At 45.5% G+C, this 17,280-nt stretch overlaps 1 protein-coding gene across 1 annotated transcript in view; it reads left to right on the forward strand.

Annotated features, from left to right (window-relative positions):
- Nucleotides 1-1,739: 1,739 nt before the first annotated feature.
- The window catches only part of LOC138662044 (synaptotagmin-like protein 2), a 184,540-nt gene continuing 168,999 nt past the window's right edge, over nt 1,740-17,280 (forward strand). Inside the window, exon 1 of the mRNA XM_069747151.1 lies at nt 1,740-1,855. The gene's annotated coding sequence lies outside the window, so the exon portion shown is untranslated. The remainder of the gene's footprint in view (nt 1,856-17,280) is intronic.

The following is a 17,280-nucleotide window of genomic DNA, read 5'->3' on the forward strand; positions in this document are numbered from 1 at the left end:
GACAGTGTGCCCCCTGCAGTCAGTACTGAGCGTTACCTGAGGTGAGATGCCTATTAGCAGAGGACAGTGCGCCCCCTGCAGTCAGTGCTGAGCGTTACCTGAGGTGAGATGCCTATTAGCAGAGGACAGTGCGCCCCCTGCAGTCAGTGCTGAGCGTTACCTGAGGTGAGATGCCTATTAGCAGAGGACAGTGCGCCCCCTGCAGTCAGTGCTGAGCGTTACCTGAGGTGAGATGCCTATTAGCAGAGGACAATGCGCCCCCTGCTGTCAGTGCTGAGCGTTACCTGAGGTGAGATGCCTATTAGCAGAGGACAGTGCGCCCCCTGCAGTCAGTGCTGAGTGTTACCTGAAGAGAGATGCCTATTAGCAGAGGACAGTGCGCCCCCTGCAGTCAGTACTGAGCGTTACCTGAGGTGAGATGCCTATTGGCAGAGGACAGTGTGCCCCCTGCAGTCAGTACTGAGCGTTACCTGAGGTGAGATGCCTATTAGCAGAGGACAGTGCGCCCCCTGCAGGCAGTGTTGAGTGTTACATGAGGTGAGATGCCTATTAGCAGAGGACAGTGCGCCCCCTGCAGTCAGTGCTGAGTGTTACCTGAGGTGAGATGCCTATTAGCAGAGGACAGTGCGCCCCCTGCTGTCAGTGCTGAGTGTTACATGAGGTGAGATGCCTATTAGCAGAGGACAGTGCGCCCCCTGCAGTCAGTACTGAGTGTTACCTGAGGTGAGATGCCTATTAGCAGAGGACAGTGCGCCCCCTGCAGTCAGTGCTGAGCGTTACCTGAGGTGAGATGCCTATTAGCAGAGGACAATGCGCCCCCTGCAGTCAGTGCTGAGCGTTACCTGAAGAGAGATGCCTATTAGCAGAGGACAATGCGCCCCCTGCAGTCAGTGCTGAGCGTTACCTGAGGGGAGATGCCTATTAGCAGAGGACAATGCGCCCCCTGCTGTCAGTGTTGAGTGTTACATGAGGTGAGATGCCTATTAGCAGAGGACAGTGCGCCCCCTGCAGTCAGTGCTGAGTGTTACCTGAGGTGAGATGCCTATTAGCAGAGGACAGTGCGCCCCCTGCAGTCAGTACTGAGCGTTACCTGAGGTGAGATGCCTATTAGCAGAGGACAGTGCGCCCCCTGCAGTCAGTACTGAGTGTTACCTGAGGTGAGATGCCTATTAGCAGAGGACAGTGCGCCCCCTGCAGTCAGTGCTGAGCGTTACCTGAGGTGAGATGCCTATTAGCAGAGGACAATGCGCCCCCTGCAGTCAGTGCTGAGCGTTACCTGAGGGGAGATGCCTATTAGCAGAGGACAGTGCGCCCCCTGCAGTCAGTGCTGAGCGTTACCTGAGGTGAGATGCCTATTAGCAGAGGACAGTGCGCCCCCTGCAGTCAGTGCTGAGCGTTACCTGAGGTGAGATGCCTATTAGCAGAGGACAGTGCGCCCCCTGCAGTCAGTGCTGAGCGTTACCTGAGGTGAGATGCCTATTAGCAGAGGACAGTGCGCCCCCTGCAGTCAGTGCTGAGCGTTACCTGAGGTGAGATGCCTATTAGCAGAGGACAGTGCGCCCCCTGCAGGCAGTGTTGAGTGTTACATGAGGTGAGATGCCTATTAGCAGAGGACAGTGCGCCCCCTGCAGTCAGTGCTGAGCGTTACCTGAGGTGAGATGCCTATTAGCAGAGGACAGTGCGCCCCCTGCAGGCAGCCTGGATGCGCTGCTCGATGATCCAGCTGCCGGGCTTTCCTCAGCCTCCAGATCCGCGTACTCCAGGGCGGGTGTGTCTCCGCCGTGTCAGTGCTGAGTGCTCGCTGCTCCCTCACTAGTCAACTAGTCAAGTCTTCCACCTGCTGCCGAGGACACAGGTAAGAGGCTGCACACACAGATCAGGGATATATTCTCGAGCTGCAACACCCCTACTTCTAAGTGGTTTATTCTCTGGTGTATATAAAATGCGCTTTATAGGACTGTGCCACTTCTGCACATAGGTGACCCTATTTCAGTATGCTGTGTATAATAAGTTCTGAGTGGGGAATTGTAGAATAATATCTGCGTTCAGTGGTCTCAGCCATCGAACATCAATGAAATGTCTCCTTCTCTGGTGTCTTATGGCACATAACGCCAGGAGTTTATTTTTAAATATTTTTATCATTTAAAATAAAAATATTACAAATTTTATTGTGTGTTTGTAGTAAAAATGGCTGTAAACATGTAATAATTGCTGTAAAGTAAATGTAGCAGAACTTTGTGCACATTGTAATCCCCCATAACATTGTAGTATAGGACTGTGTGTGACATTTCTCATTTTTATGTGTCTGTTATCGTCGTGTGTGTCACTAAGGAGAAAACAAGACCCACATACACCGCGGGTACATAGGAATCCCCCCAGGGCAAGGTGTAAGTGTGAGGTTACCGCACGCCGGAATTAGGAAGAGGAGGAGGACATTGTCCTGTACGGTGCACCGTCATATGTGTATGGTGTACTGTGCCGTGTGTACGTCGGTGACATTGTCCTGTACGGTGCACCGTCATATATGTGTATGGTGTACTGCGCCGTGTGTACGTCAGTGACATTGTCCTGTACGGTGCACCGTCATATATGTGTATGGTGTACTGCGCCGTGTGTTCGTCGGTGACATTGTCCTGTACGGTGCACCGTCATATATGTGTATGGTGTACTGCGCCGTGTGTTCGTCGGTGACATTGTCCTGTACGGTGCACCGTCATATGTGTATGGTGTACTGCGCCGTGTGTACGTCAGTGACATTGTCCTGTACGGTGCACCGTCATATATGTGTATGGTGTACTGCGCCGTGTGTACGTCAGTGACATTGTCCTGTACGGTGCACCGTCATATATGTGTATGGTGTACTGCGCCGTGTGTTCGTCGGTGACATTGTCCTGTACGGTGCACCGTCATACATGTATGTAGTGTACTGTGCCGTGTGTATGTCGGTGACATTGTCCTGTACGGTGCACCGTCATACATGTATGTAGTGTACTGTGCCGTGTGTACGTCGGTGACATTGTCCTGTACGGTGCACCGTCATATATGTGTATGGTGTACTGCGCCGTGTGTACGTCGGTGACATTGTCCTGTACGGTGCACCGTCATATGTGTATGGTGTACTGCGCCGTGTGTTCGTCGGTGACATTGTCCTGTACAGTGCACCCATCATACATGTATGTAGTGTACTGCGCCGTGTGTACGTCGGTGACATTGTCCTGTACGGTGCACCCATCATACATGTATGTAGTGTACTGCGCCGTGTGTACGTCGGTGACCTTGTCCTGTATGGTGCACCCGCCATACATGTATGTAGTGTACTGCGCCGTGTGTACGTCGGTGACCTTGTCCTGTATGGTGCACCCGCCATACATGTATGTAGTGTACTGCGCCGTGTGTACGTCGGTGACCTTGTCCTGTATGGTGCACCCGCCATACATGTATGTAGTGTACTGCGCCGTGTGTACGTCGGTGACATTGTCCTGTACGGTGCACCGTCATACATGTATGTAGTGTACTGCACCGTGTGTACATCAGTGCATTGTCCTGTACGGTGCACCGTCATATATGTGTATGGTGTACTGCGCCGTGTGTACGTCGGTGACATTGTTCTGTACGGTGCACCCGTCATACATGTATGTAGTGTACTGTGTGTGCCTATCCCTCTGCTGGCCGTGTACCCTGAGCTCCCGGCATTATGGGGGTACATTATGCTATTAGTTCCGGTGATGACCCCCACCGTCGTGCTGCAGTTTAAACCCTAGACTGGGGTAACCGCGTGTAAAGAATCGCTCCCGTGCTCATCCAGGAGAGTAGGACGGTCGTGTTCTCACCTGTCTTGTGCATGGCATCTTCCGTATGTAATCCGTATGGCATCCGCACTGCGTGTTTTTCTCGCAGGCTTGCAAAACCAACATACGGCTATACAAGGGATCCATGTGTTAAAAAAAAAACATATATACTGTCTATATATATATATATATATATATATATATATATATATATATATAATTATATATATCAGTAGACACATATATGTATATATATTAATATTTCATCCAGCGCGATATAGCAGAAAGCCGGTAATTCAATTACCGGCTTTTGCTTTCTCCTTCCTAAAACCCGACATGATATGAGACCCGGTTTACATACAGTAAACCATCTCATATCACCATTTTTTTGCGTATTCCACACTACTAATGTTAGTAGTGTGTATATGCAAAATTTGGCCGTTCTAGCTAGTAAATTAAGGGGTTAAATGGCGGAAAAAATTGGCGTGGGCTCCCTCACAATTTTCTCCGCCAGAGTAGTAAAGCCAGTGACTGAGGGCAGATATTAATAGCCTGGAGAGGGTCCATGGTTATTGCCCCCCCCTGGCTAAAAACATCTGCCCCCAGCCACCCCAGAAAAGGCACATCTGGAAGATGCGCTGTTGTGAATTCTGTGGCTGAATTCACTCCTGTGGTCACAAGTGGTACTGCAGCTTCTGAGCTTCCTCCCTCAGGTGTTCTGGTGAGCTCGTTAACTGCTTCATTACTTAACTCCGCCTGATGCTGCTATCCTTGCTCCTTGTCAATGTTTCAGTGTTGGATCTGAGCTTCTCCTGATTGTTCCTGTGACCTGCTGCTCTGTATAGCTAAGTGCCTTTTGCTTTTTGGTTGCTTTTTTTCTGTCCAGCTTGTCTTTTGTTTTGCTGGAAGCTCTGAGACGCAAAGGGTGTACCGCCGTGCCGTTAGTTCGGCACGGTGGGTTTTTTTTGCCCCCTTTGCGTGGTTTTGCTTTAGGGTTTTTTGTAGACTGCAAAGTTCGCTTTACTGTCCTCGCTCTGTCCTAGAATATCGGGCCCCACTTTGCTGAATCTATTTCATCCCTACGTTTTGTCTTTTCATCTTACTCACAGTCATTATATGTGGGGGGGCTGCCTTTTCCTTTGGGGAATTTCTCTGGGGCAAGTCAGGCCTATTTTTCTATCTTCAGGATAGCTAGTTTCTTAGGCTGTGCCGAGTTGCCTAGGTAGTTGTTAGGCGCAATCCACAGCCGCTTTTAGTTGTGTTTAGGATAGGATCAGGTGTGCAGTCTACAGAGTTTCCACGTCTCAGAGCTCGTTCTTGTATTTTTGGGTATTTGTCAGATCACTGTGTGCGCTCTGATCGCTAAGCACACTGTGTTTCTGGATTGCCTTCATAACACCTGTCATTAGCAAACATAACAATGCGCCTATTCTGGCACTTGGCCACTCTCTTCCCATTCCCGTGTAGCGGTGGGATATGGGGTAATGAAGGGTTAATGCCACCTTGCTATTGTAAGGTGACATTAAGCCAAATTAATAATGGAGAGGCGTCAATTATGACACCTATCCATTATTAATCCAATACGAGTAAAGGGTTAAAAAAATACACAAACATTATTAAAAATTATTTTAATGAAATAAAAACAAAGGTTGTTGTAATATTTTATTGATCGCCCAATCCAATCACTGAAGACCCTCGTTCTGTAACAAAAAAAACATAATAAACCAACAATATCCATACCTTCCGCAGATCTGTGAAGTCCAACGATGTAAATCCATCTGAAGGGGTTAAAATATTTTGCAGCCACGAGCTTTGCTAATGCAACATTGCTCATGTCTGCAAAACCCCGGAGAATGTAGGTAAAGTAGGTCATTGACCTATATTTACCTGCATTTGCGGTGAGGCGCCCTCTGCTGGCTGTTCCTAGATCGTGGGAACTTTCCTAGAAAGCTCCCTGGCTCGAGATCATAAGAGGGCGCCCTCTGCTGGTTGTCCTCATATGAACTCGAGCCTCGGAGCTTTCTAGGAAAGTTCTCACGATCTAGGAACAGCCAGCAGAGGGCGCCTCACCGCAAATGCAGGTAAATATAGGTCAATGACCTACTTAACCTACATTCTCCGGGGTTTTGCAGACATGAGCAACGTTGCATTAGCAAAGCTCGTGGCTGCAAAATATTTTAACCCCTTCAGATGGATTTACATCGTTGGACTTCACAGATCTGCGGAAGGTATGGATATTGTTGGTTTATTATGTTTTTTTTGTTACAGAACAAGGGTCTTCAGTGATTGGATTGGGCGATCAATAAAATATTACAACAACCTTTGTTTTTATTTCATTAAAATAATTTTTAATAATGTGTTTGTGTATTTTTTTTAACCCTTTACTAGTATTGGATTAATAATGGATAGGTGTCATAATTGACGCCTCTCCATTATTAATCTGGCTTAATGTCACCTTACAATAGCAAGATGGCATTAACCCTTCATTACCCCATATCCCACCGCTACACGGGAATGGGAAGAGAGTGGCCAAGTGCCAGAATAGGCGCATCTTCCAGATGTGCCTTTTCTGGGGTGCCTGGGGGCAGATGTTTTTAGCCGGGGGGGGCCAATAACCATGGACCCTCTCCAGGCTATTAATATCTGCCCTCAGTCACTGGCTTTACTACTCTGGCGGAGAAAATTGTGCGGGAGCCCACGCCAATTTTTTCCGCCATTTAACCCCTTAATTTACTAGCTAGAACGGCCAAATTTTGCATAGACACACTACTAACATTAGTAAACCTATACAAAGAGCAAACAGCATATATGCTCCGCCATATTAAATATAATAGATACCCAAAAAGATAATGGACACCAGAGCTAAAAAATAACAATTTTATTGAGAAACAAATTTCTAAAATATTATACATAAATGTTAAAAACACAAGTACAAAAAGATGCAATGGAAAAGAGAAGGGTAAACCTAGTTCCACGCACGGGTACAGCTCATAATAATGGAGCAAATCGACAATGCTGAGTAAGCAGACCGTACATACACACATATAATTAAATCAGCTCCCAGGTATAGTAACTCCAAGCTAAAGGTACCGAAAACCAGATAGTTACACAAAATAGTGATAATAAAGAGTGGGCAACTATGCCGGGGGGAAAAAAAACTCCAAGCTAAATATATATAAGCAGACAGCAGGGTGGTACAGATGATGATATAAGTGATATGAACCGAATACTCAAGTACAGGTATAGAAAGAGATCTAACCATAACCTGACATGAACAATAGATACACTAAGGAAATAATCCTAGAGAATCCCCTGTGAAAAAAAGCAAATAGGAGCAGTGCCACAACCTATGCCTGCCAAGTGGCTGGAGGGGATAAAGGTTACAAAAGAATCCGGTATGATGAGAATCATATACCAACCTGCTGCTGCTGCTGCTGCTGCTGCCGTGCGTGGATAAGAGGCCCCCAACACTACTGACATTAGTAGTGTGGAATATGCAAAAAAATGGGGATATGAGATGGTTTACTGTATGTAAACCAGGTCTCGTATCATGTCGGGTTTAAGAAGGAGAAAGCAAAAGCCGGTAATTGAATTACCGGCTTTCTGCTATATCGCGCTGGATGAAATATTAATATATATACATATATGTGTCTACTGACATATATACCGTAGATAGATATATATATATATATAGATAGATAGATGTTTTTTTTTTTAACACATGGATCCCTTGTATAGCCGTATGTTGGTTTTGCAAGCCTGCGAGAAAAACACGCAGTACGGATGACATACGGATTACATACGGAGGATGCCATGCACAAAAAACGCTGAAACACCCTGCCTACGGAGGAGCTACGGACCACTATTTTCGGGACTTTTCAGCATATTACGGCCGTAATATACGGACCGTATTTTCATACGCTGAGTGTGAAGCCGGCCTCAGTGTGATTTTACTGTACACCGCAATGAATTACCGGCTTTTCTCGCTAACACCGCTGCATATTTCTCGCAAGTCACACTGCTGGACCGTGTGTAATCCGTATTTTTGGGGCTTCCATAGACTTTCATTGACGTTTTATTTGCGCAATACGGTGACAAACGCAGCATGCTGCGATTTTCTACGGCCGTAGAAAGCCGTATAATACTGATCAGTTTAATACGGCAGATAGGAGCAGGGGCATAGAGAATAATTGTGCCGTATGTTTTGCGAGTTTTACGGACGTAGTTTCTGCGCTCTTACGTCTGTAAAACTCGCAAGTGTGAAGCCGGCCTTATGTGTAGAATAATATATAGCAATGTGCTTATAAAAAGAGAGCCAACTAAAGTGCTATAGTGGAAAAAAGTGCTAATGCATTAAGTGCAAAAAAGCTTAATGTAAATAAAGTGCTACTAGTTTAGGCCAATATACACAGTCACTTACTTTGGTATATATAAGGTAATAGGTGGATAGCCAGTGCGGTATGATGCACCCCGACGCGCGTTTCGGACGCTTAGCTCCTTCGTCAGGGGGTGTAGCAGCAGCTGCAAGCACGCCCGGCACTGACTGACAGCTCACACAGGAGTGAATCAGGGCAAAGCCGGCTGTCAGTCAGTGTCGGGGTGGCTACAGTCACCGCTAACAGCACTGAGAGCAGCAGCTGTAAGCACACCCGGCACTGACTGACAGCTCACACAGCAGTGAATCAGGGCAAAGCCGGCTGTCAGTCAGTGTCAGGGTGGCTACAGTCACCGCTAACAGCACTGAGAGCAGCAGCTGTAAGCACGCCTGACACTGACTGACAGCTCACACATCAGTGAATCAGGGCAAAGCCGGCTGTCAGTCAGTGTCGGGGTGGCTACAGTCACCGCTAACAGCACTGGGAGCAGCAGCTGTAAGCACACCCGGCACTGACTGACAGCTCACACATCAGTGAATCAGGGCAAAGCCGGCTGTCAGTCATGCAGGTGTTGCTACAGTCACCGCTAACAGCACTGAGAGCAGCAGCTGTAAGCACGCCCGGCACTGACTGACAGCTCACACAGGAGTGAATCAGGGTAATGCTGTTGCCCTGCTGCTTAACCCTATATCTGCAGGTTAATATCCGACCTGACATGATCTCCTTATTTTCATGATTGGGGTAGCGTTCCCAGCTGTCCAGAAATTCCAGGACAGTCCATATAATAGGGCACTTTTTTTTACCCTGTCCGTATAAAATATTTAAGATGTCCAATATTTTTTAGCTGAAGAAACTTATACAAGTTATTTTGGCTGTAATTATTATTGTACATTTTACAGTGAATGCAGCTGATATCTTCTGATCAGAATTACGGGCTGTAGACATGGATCACTTAGAATCATAGTGATTTATTATGGTTTCCCACGGTCCGTTGTGGCATTTTTGTATTGCTTTATAGAAAATGCTGGTGACTGGCAGGAAGTAAGTGCTGATGCATTGTGCCAAGGCTGCAGACTGCACATTATAAATCCCCCATGTGACAGTGTCCCAGCCCGGCTCTCTATGCTGCACAGACAGGGAATGTCCTGCGTCCTGTAAAACCGTACGGTGACCAATGAGCCCCCTGCACTGTGCTATAAATCAGCAAGGAATGTGTGATTTTTTTTTTTTTTTTACGTTCTTCGTTTTCATATAGAAGGTTAGATTTCTAAAAGTAATAAAACTTGTGTTCTACTTTGTGAATCAGAAAAAAGGAGTTTATTTTGTATCTGATGCACAAACCTTTCACTTGAAGGAGTTTTTTTTATTTTTATTTAGAGCCTTTATCTTTCATTCACATCTTTTGCATACCATAAAGATTTAGCCTCACCCAAAGCTTTCACTGCTGATTTGTCATTTAAAGGCTATTATGGCGGTGACGCGGATTAGTATACGCAAAAGATATATGGGCTTTTGTGCTCACGCTTTGGAATAGTGTCATTTATTTGAATAGTGACCTTTATTCTCATAGGAAATGTAGATCAGTCTGGAAACAAACGTTCTGCACATGCCGGATGTGCTCACCATCTCCGGTGCCCGTGCGCCTATATGTGCGCTCCTATGTATACTGTGCTCGCTCCCTCTGCTGTTCATTTACTGGAACTGCGCCGCACCTGCTCACACTTCTGTGTCTTTATATTTCTTATATTGATTTATATGGGCAAAAAATGTGATCGGTAAAGACAAATACAGTAAATGTGATCCATACAGCACATCCCTGCCATTGCTTGACAATAAGGCCTCATTTTATTTTACTTTTTTATAGTATTTGCTGTGTATAGCTTTAATTGTCCCTCTAATTTACACATACTTAACCAGCAAAAGTAAAGCAATCCTTCATCCCTAAAAGATCTATTCTCATCTTTTCAGTGATGTCTTATCCCTAAGTTATCAATGACCTCAATATTTGATGGGCTGGGGTCCATGCACTGATCCTAAGAACGAAAGGGTTGCAGTTAATTGCAGAAGTATATAGTTTTATTTTTCTTGTACTTTTTCTTTATTTTTTTCGCTGCCAAATGTTTTATTCACTCACCGTAGTTCATCTTGCAGGTCTGCGTGTGAATAATTTGCTTGGCATTAATAACAGAAGTCTAACTTCATTCTTCTTTAGCTTAATAAATGACTCGCACAAGGTCCCATATGTCCACATGAATAATTGGCACCAGTGTGTGGGTGTGTACCGGAGAAAGAGAAATTCACAAATATACGCTGCACGTTTGGCACAAAAATCCGTAAAATCTCAGATGTTAATGGGCAAGAGTATCCTGAAAGGACGGCCGGGGTAAGTCAGGATTCAACAGCCCAAACTTAAAAAAAAAAAGGGAAAAGAAAGTAAACCCCCAACAGCGAGCGCTCATAATCTCAGATTAAATGTGGACAAATGGAAAGACGGATCTACTATCAAGCTGCCAAACTCCCCCCAGACGATGAAGGAACAGTGGATGGTGTATGGAAGCAGGTTTATTTGTCAACGCATTTCGAACCATACAACGCTTCTTCACCAGGACAAGCCACTATCTCCATCCATAATCTCAGATTGTGAGCTCATCTATGCGAGGGCTCGCTCACACCACCGTATAAATCAGACGAGTGCTATCTGATTTTTTTTGTTTTTATTATTGTATATTACTCAGACTAATGTTATTCAATGGGGCTGATGACCGATTTTTTTTCACTGACCGAATCTGCGATTTCACTCTGAAAATGGAAGGATGCAAGAAAAAAGTTGGAAGCCATACAGACCATCACTACAGCATCTGATTATTATGGATACATTACAATTCTGTAGCATAGAAAACGGGTTGTACACTGATGACACGTGAGGAAAAAAAATACTCCCGCTTTTCTAGATGAAAATCTGACATTCTTTTGTACGCTATTGTGACCCCAGCCTAAAGAATATATTTCTCTCTGACTACCAACAGGTTTCTTACTAAATGCAGAGATACCACCGTGACGGTTCTATGAATGGTACCAGGCACCAGTAGTACTCATTCCAACAACAACTCTTTGTTTTGCAACGTATTTATTTTTTACTAAAATAAATATAGTGCAATAGTCTTAATGCTTGTGAATGACGAGGGTCAACCAGTTACACTGCTGTTTCATGCTGATTCAGTACAGAATGGTTACTTTGCATCTCACTTCTAGTTGATGTATTCGGGTATGTGCACACGATCAGTAAACGCTGCAGGTTAGACGCTGTGTACTTGTGCAGCACCCAACCCACAGCGTTCCCATGTTACAGCATAGTGGATGACTTCAACAAATCCAATATGCATGCTTAGACGCCTGCGGATCACCTGCGGAGTAGGACGTGTGGTGCGTTTTTCCAGACGGCAGCATGTCTATTTCTCTTGCAGAGAGAAATTTACCCATAAAATGTATTGGATTTGGTGATTCCGCACGGTTCAGTGAGCACATACGGATTCACCTGCGTTCAATACACGTCAGCGCTTTGGATGCAGCAAACATGCCCTGCATCCAAAGCTCTGTCAATTCCTGATAATCTGCACATATCCTTAGGTTTCCTTTTGGCCGGTTTCACATTTGCGGTTGTGTCCGCAGCGTTTCTTCCGCAATTATCCGCATGCATTGTGTATTCCTATATTTAACATTAGGGACGCATGTGTCTGCGTTCGGTTGTGTTTTGCCGCGTTTGACGACGCATGCGTCAATTCGTCGTCTGTGGTTTGGCGTGGTAAACGCTACATGTAATTTTAGAGGTGTCAATTTGCCGCCTAGAAACGTATGCGGGTGTTAGCAGATGGAATGCGGCAAAAAAATGCATTGCTGTCTATGTGAACGCATACAGTTGCAAGCACATGCGTTTGCGAACGCATGCGTTGCACCACAGAAAAACATGTGTCTAGACACTGATAAGCCACCCCCCACATACAAGGTGATAAAGGGAGGGAGTGAACAGTTGTAGGTCACTACTCAGCAGACAGAGAAGCTTTCCAGACGCAGCAGAGCAGACACAGGAAGGAATCTACACTCAGAACAATGTAAGTATATCCTAGCCAATGCCTTTATTTTCTATTTTCTGTCTCTACATGTCCTAATTTCAGCCATTTATTTCTTTCTGCATGCATCAGAATGTCAACTTCTGATGAGGAGCAACGTCCTGGGCCTTCTCAAGCCGAACATGTCAGTGAAGTGAGTACTCAACTCCTCAGATTGGTAAGTGTTCACTGTCACATCTACACATGTGACCATTTTTTTTCCTTTTTTTAGAGCACTTTTTCCACTGCGGCAGTGTGAGAGCAGGAGCAGCGGGGTCACGGTCGGGTGGCAAGGCGGCAGCGTGTAAGTATACCTGGCTGACTGTTTACTGTATCCTCACTTTAGTATTTTTGAATCTTCCTTTCTTTACTTTCCTCTTTCTTTACATTTTTCTTCTGGACTCCTTTTTTATCTTGACTTTCATTATTCATGCCATTTCTCAGCCTCTGTTTTCTTTCTTTTCCTTATGTTAGTGTATCCAACATTAATGTCTTCATTTATTTTTTTAGGTTCCAGAACGGCATGAGAACTATAAACATAAGGATGAATGACCTTGGGGAGATCAAAACATCCAACACCGTGGAGACACCATCACGTGTTTCTCAACGCAGTGATCCACAACAATGCTCCCATCCCTTATGGGAAATATGCAAATGCATGTAGAAAAGCCGCGGAGACTGCTCCTAATAGCCAGTTTCCTACTCCACACTGATGAGGGGCAAATACCCCGAAACAGCTGTCTGTGGATGGATACCATGTTTTGGCATAGGTGGTTGTCCTTTTTGGATGCTGCCCTTCCCGTGGTTGTTCCTTCCCGGTGAAAGACCTGGCTATTTATTGCTTACGTTGAGAAAAACGTGATGGTGTCTCTGCAGCTTTTCTACATCCAGAACGGGATGAGGACCTCATTGACAACGATATCCTCATCTCCCTGGTCCATGAGCGAGTCCCGTTGTGAGACACCCGGGTTCCACAGCACTCGGACAACGTGACGATCCGGCGCCTATGGAATGAGGTGGCCAAAGCGATGTGGGATGGGGTCTGAAATGCATTTTGTAAGTATTGCAATGCAGTGTGAAGCAGCAGAGACCTTGGCCGTGCTCACACAACTGTGTGTGATGAGAGAAACTCTCAGGAGTTTCTCTCATCTCACACAGTTGTGTGAGCACGGCCAAAAGTCCATTGTCTAACCATTCTTTTTTGTTTTTTCAACAGTGCTCAAAGTCAAAACACGTTGGCGTTCGATGAAGGACCGCTTCAACAAGGACCTGCGTCAAGAGAGCCGTGTTCCCAGTGGTTCTGGAGCAAGGATCCGAATGTATAAATACCACCGCATTCTGGCATTTTTAAGACCGGTCCTTGCCCAGAGAACGTAAGTATTTTTCCGGTGTATTAGGTTGTGTTGTATTGCCATAATCTGTATGTTTCTATTCAACAGGAGTTGGAGTTTTTTTTAGATTTGGTATTAATTTTTTTTCCTTTTTTCACAGCACATGGAGCAGCACTGTTGACCCAGGTTCTGGAGCGGTCCTTCATCAGACAGCCACGGACCCGTCCCAGCCATGCCGCAAGTGGGCCTGCCACACTAACTGGAGACCAGGAAGCCGGTCCATCAGGTGTTCCCCTTTCCCAGTCCTCTGCCTCTGCCCCTTTTTTTTAGGGCTCCTCCCAACAGTGGCAGAGGGCATCGGACGGGTCACTCATGCCCGAGTTTTTGCACTTGAGCTCGGTTTTTCACAATGGACTCAAGGCTTTGGGTGACCGACTGGATACTGCCATTAGCCATATGAATACACGTATCCAGGAGGTCACCAAAAGCCTTGCCCAAGTAAAAGCCGACCTCTAGAGGCCAGCACATCATTTTTTTAACCAAATTGAACAGGGCATGTCGGAACACCTTACTCCTGATCTCCAGCTTAGTGTCATGCAGGCAGGGTCAGACTGGGGTGCCTAGGGCCCACCAGGGGAATTGACTCTAGGGGCCTACCCTATGGCTACCATAAACGGTTTTATTAGTTTTCATTTTTTTACCTCTCTAAAACGTGAGCCTTTTAGCAAGCTGTACAGTGTGCAAAAGAGAACGGTATTGTGCACTGTACTATATCAAAGTGTTTCTTGTTAAGTAATTTATTGATTGTAGTTAACAGAATCTGCTATTTAAAATCAGTAGTAGTTTTTCTCACACATAGAAATCCCTTGTCGTAGGTAAATTACCAAGTCCGTAAGTCAACGTAAACAATATTCAAAGTGAAGCAAAATTTATCTAGCATTTTCAAGTGAAAAACTTTAATAAAATGAACCCACCTCTGTCACCATCTATCCACCCCATACATATAAGGTCTTTTACAATTGTCTTGGGAAATACCCTATAAGAGTCAATATGTAGTGGTGTAAAACATACCGTATATACTCGAGTATAAGCCGACCCCCCCCTAATTTTGGTATCATGGTATCAGCATCATGATGGGGGAGGCTTTCCTTCAGTAGGAACAGGGAAACTGGTAAGAGTTGATGGGAAGATGGAAGTAAATACTGCGTAATCCTGGAGGAAAACCTGTTAGAGGCTGCAAAAGACTTGAGACTGGGGCTTAGGTTCACATTCCAGCAGGTCAACGACTCTATATATTCTGCCAGAGCTACAATAAACTGGTTTAGGTCAAAGCATATACCGTATATACTCAAGTATAAGCCGACCCGAGTATAAGACGAGACCCCTAATTTTGCCACAAAAAACTGGGAAAACTTATTGACTCGAGTAAAAGCCTAGGGTGGGAAATGCAGCAGCTACTGGTAAATTTCAAAAATAAAAACAGATACCAATAAAAGTAAAATTAATTGAGACATAAGTAGGTTAAGGGTATGTGGACACGTATTCTGGTCCACTGCGGATTTTTCCGCAGCAGATTTGATAAATCTGCTGGCAAAAACGCTGCATTTTTGCTGCAGATTTATCACAGATTTACCGCGGTTTTCACTGCGGTTTTCCATAGGAGCAGCTGTAAAACCGCTGCAGAATCCGCAGAAAGAAGTGACATACTGCGTAATGTAAATCGCTGCGTTTCCGTGTGTTTTTTTTCCACAGCATATGCACAGCGGTTTTTGTTTCCCATAGGTTTACATTGTAATGTAAACTAATGGGAAACTGCTGCGGACCCGCAGCTGCGGAAACACTGCGGATCCGCAGCATTTTCTGCATCGTGTGCACATACCCTAAGTGTTTTTGAATATCCATATTGAATCGGGAGCCCCATATAATGCTCCATACAGATCATGATGGCCCCATAAGATGCTCCATACAAAATATGCCCCATATAATGCTCCAAACAGTTTATGATGGGCCCCATGAAATGCTCCATATTAAAATATGCGCCATATAATGCTGCGCAAATGTTGATTATGACCCCATAAGATGCTCCATAGACACATTTGCCCCATGAAATGCTACACAAATACGGATTATGGTCCCATAAAATGCTCGATAGAGATATTTGCCCCATATAATGCTGCACATAGCCCCATACAGATATTTGCCCCATATAATGTTGCACATGGCCCCATACAGATATTTGCCCCATATAATGCTGCACATGGGCAATACAGATATTTGCCCCATATAATGCTGCACATGGCCCCATACAGATATTTGCCTCATATAATGTTGCACATGGCCCCATACAGATATTTGCCTCATGTAATGCGGCACATGGCCCCATACAGATATTTGCCTCATGTAATGCGGCACATGGCCCCATACAGATATTTGCCCCATACAATGCTGCACATGGCCCCATACAGATATTTGCCTCATATAATGTTGCACATGGCCCCATACAGATATTTGCCTCATGTAATGCGGCACATGGCCCCATACAGATATTTGCCTCATGTAATGCGGCACATGGCCCCATACAGATATTTGCCCCATACAATGCTGCACATGGCCCCATACAGATATTTGCCTCATATAATGCTGCACATGGTCCCATACAGATATTTGCCCCATATAATGCTGCACATGGTCCCATACAGATATTTGCCCCATATAATGCTGCACATGGCCCCATACAGATATTTGCCTCATATAATGCTGCACATGGTCCCATACAGATATTTGCCCCATATAATGCTGCACATGGTCCCATAAGATGCTCCATACAGATATTTGCCCCATATAATGCTGCACATGGCCCCATAAGATGCTCCATACAGATATTTGCCCCATATTATTATTATTTTATTATTATTATTATTATACATTTTTATAGCGCCATTTATTCCATGGCGCTTTACATGTGAATACGGGGCAAATATAGACAAATACATTAAACATGAGCAGATAACAAGGCACACGAGTACATAAGGAGGGAGGACCCTGCCCGCGAGGGCTCACAGTCTGCAGGGGGTGGGTGAGGATACACTAGGAGAGGGAAGAGCTGGCTGTGCGGCTGTTCAGTAGGTTGAGGATCACTGCAGGCTGTAGGCTTGTCGGAAGAGATGAGTCTTCAGGTTCTTTTTGAAGGTTTCTATGGTAGGCGCAAGTCTGATGTGTTGGGGTAGAGAGTTCCAGAGTATGGGGGAAGCACGGGAGAAGTCTTGGATGCGGTTATGGGAAGAAGAGATGAGAGGGGAGTAGAGAAGGAGGTCTTGGGAGGATCGGAGGTCGCGTGTAGGTAGGTACCGGGAGACCATGTCACAGATGTATGGAGGAGACAGGTTGTGGATGGCTTTGTATGTCAGTGTGAGGGTTTTGAACTGGAGTCTCTGGGCGATTGGAAGCCAGTGAAGGGCTTGACACAGGGGAGAGGCTGGGGAATAGCGGGGGGACAGGTGGATTAGTCGGGCAGCAGAGTGTAGGATGGATTGGAGTGGTGCCAGAGTGCTAGAGGGGAGTCCAGAGAGTAGGAGGTTGCAGTAGTCGAGGCGGGAGATGATAAGGGCATGCACTAGCGTTTTTGCAGTGTTGCGGTCAAGGAATTTATCATGGGGGATGGGAATTTATCAAGGGGATT

Source organism: Ranitomeya imitator, chromosome 2 (genome assembly GCF_032444005.1).
Source record: "Ranitomeya imitator isolate aRanImi1 chromosome 2, aRanImi1.pri, whole genome shotgun sequence".
NCBI lineage: Eukaryota > Metazoa > Chordata > Amphibia > Anura > Dendrobatidae > Ranitomeya > Ranitomeya imitator.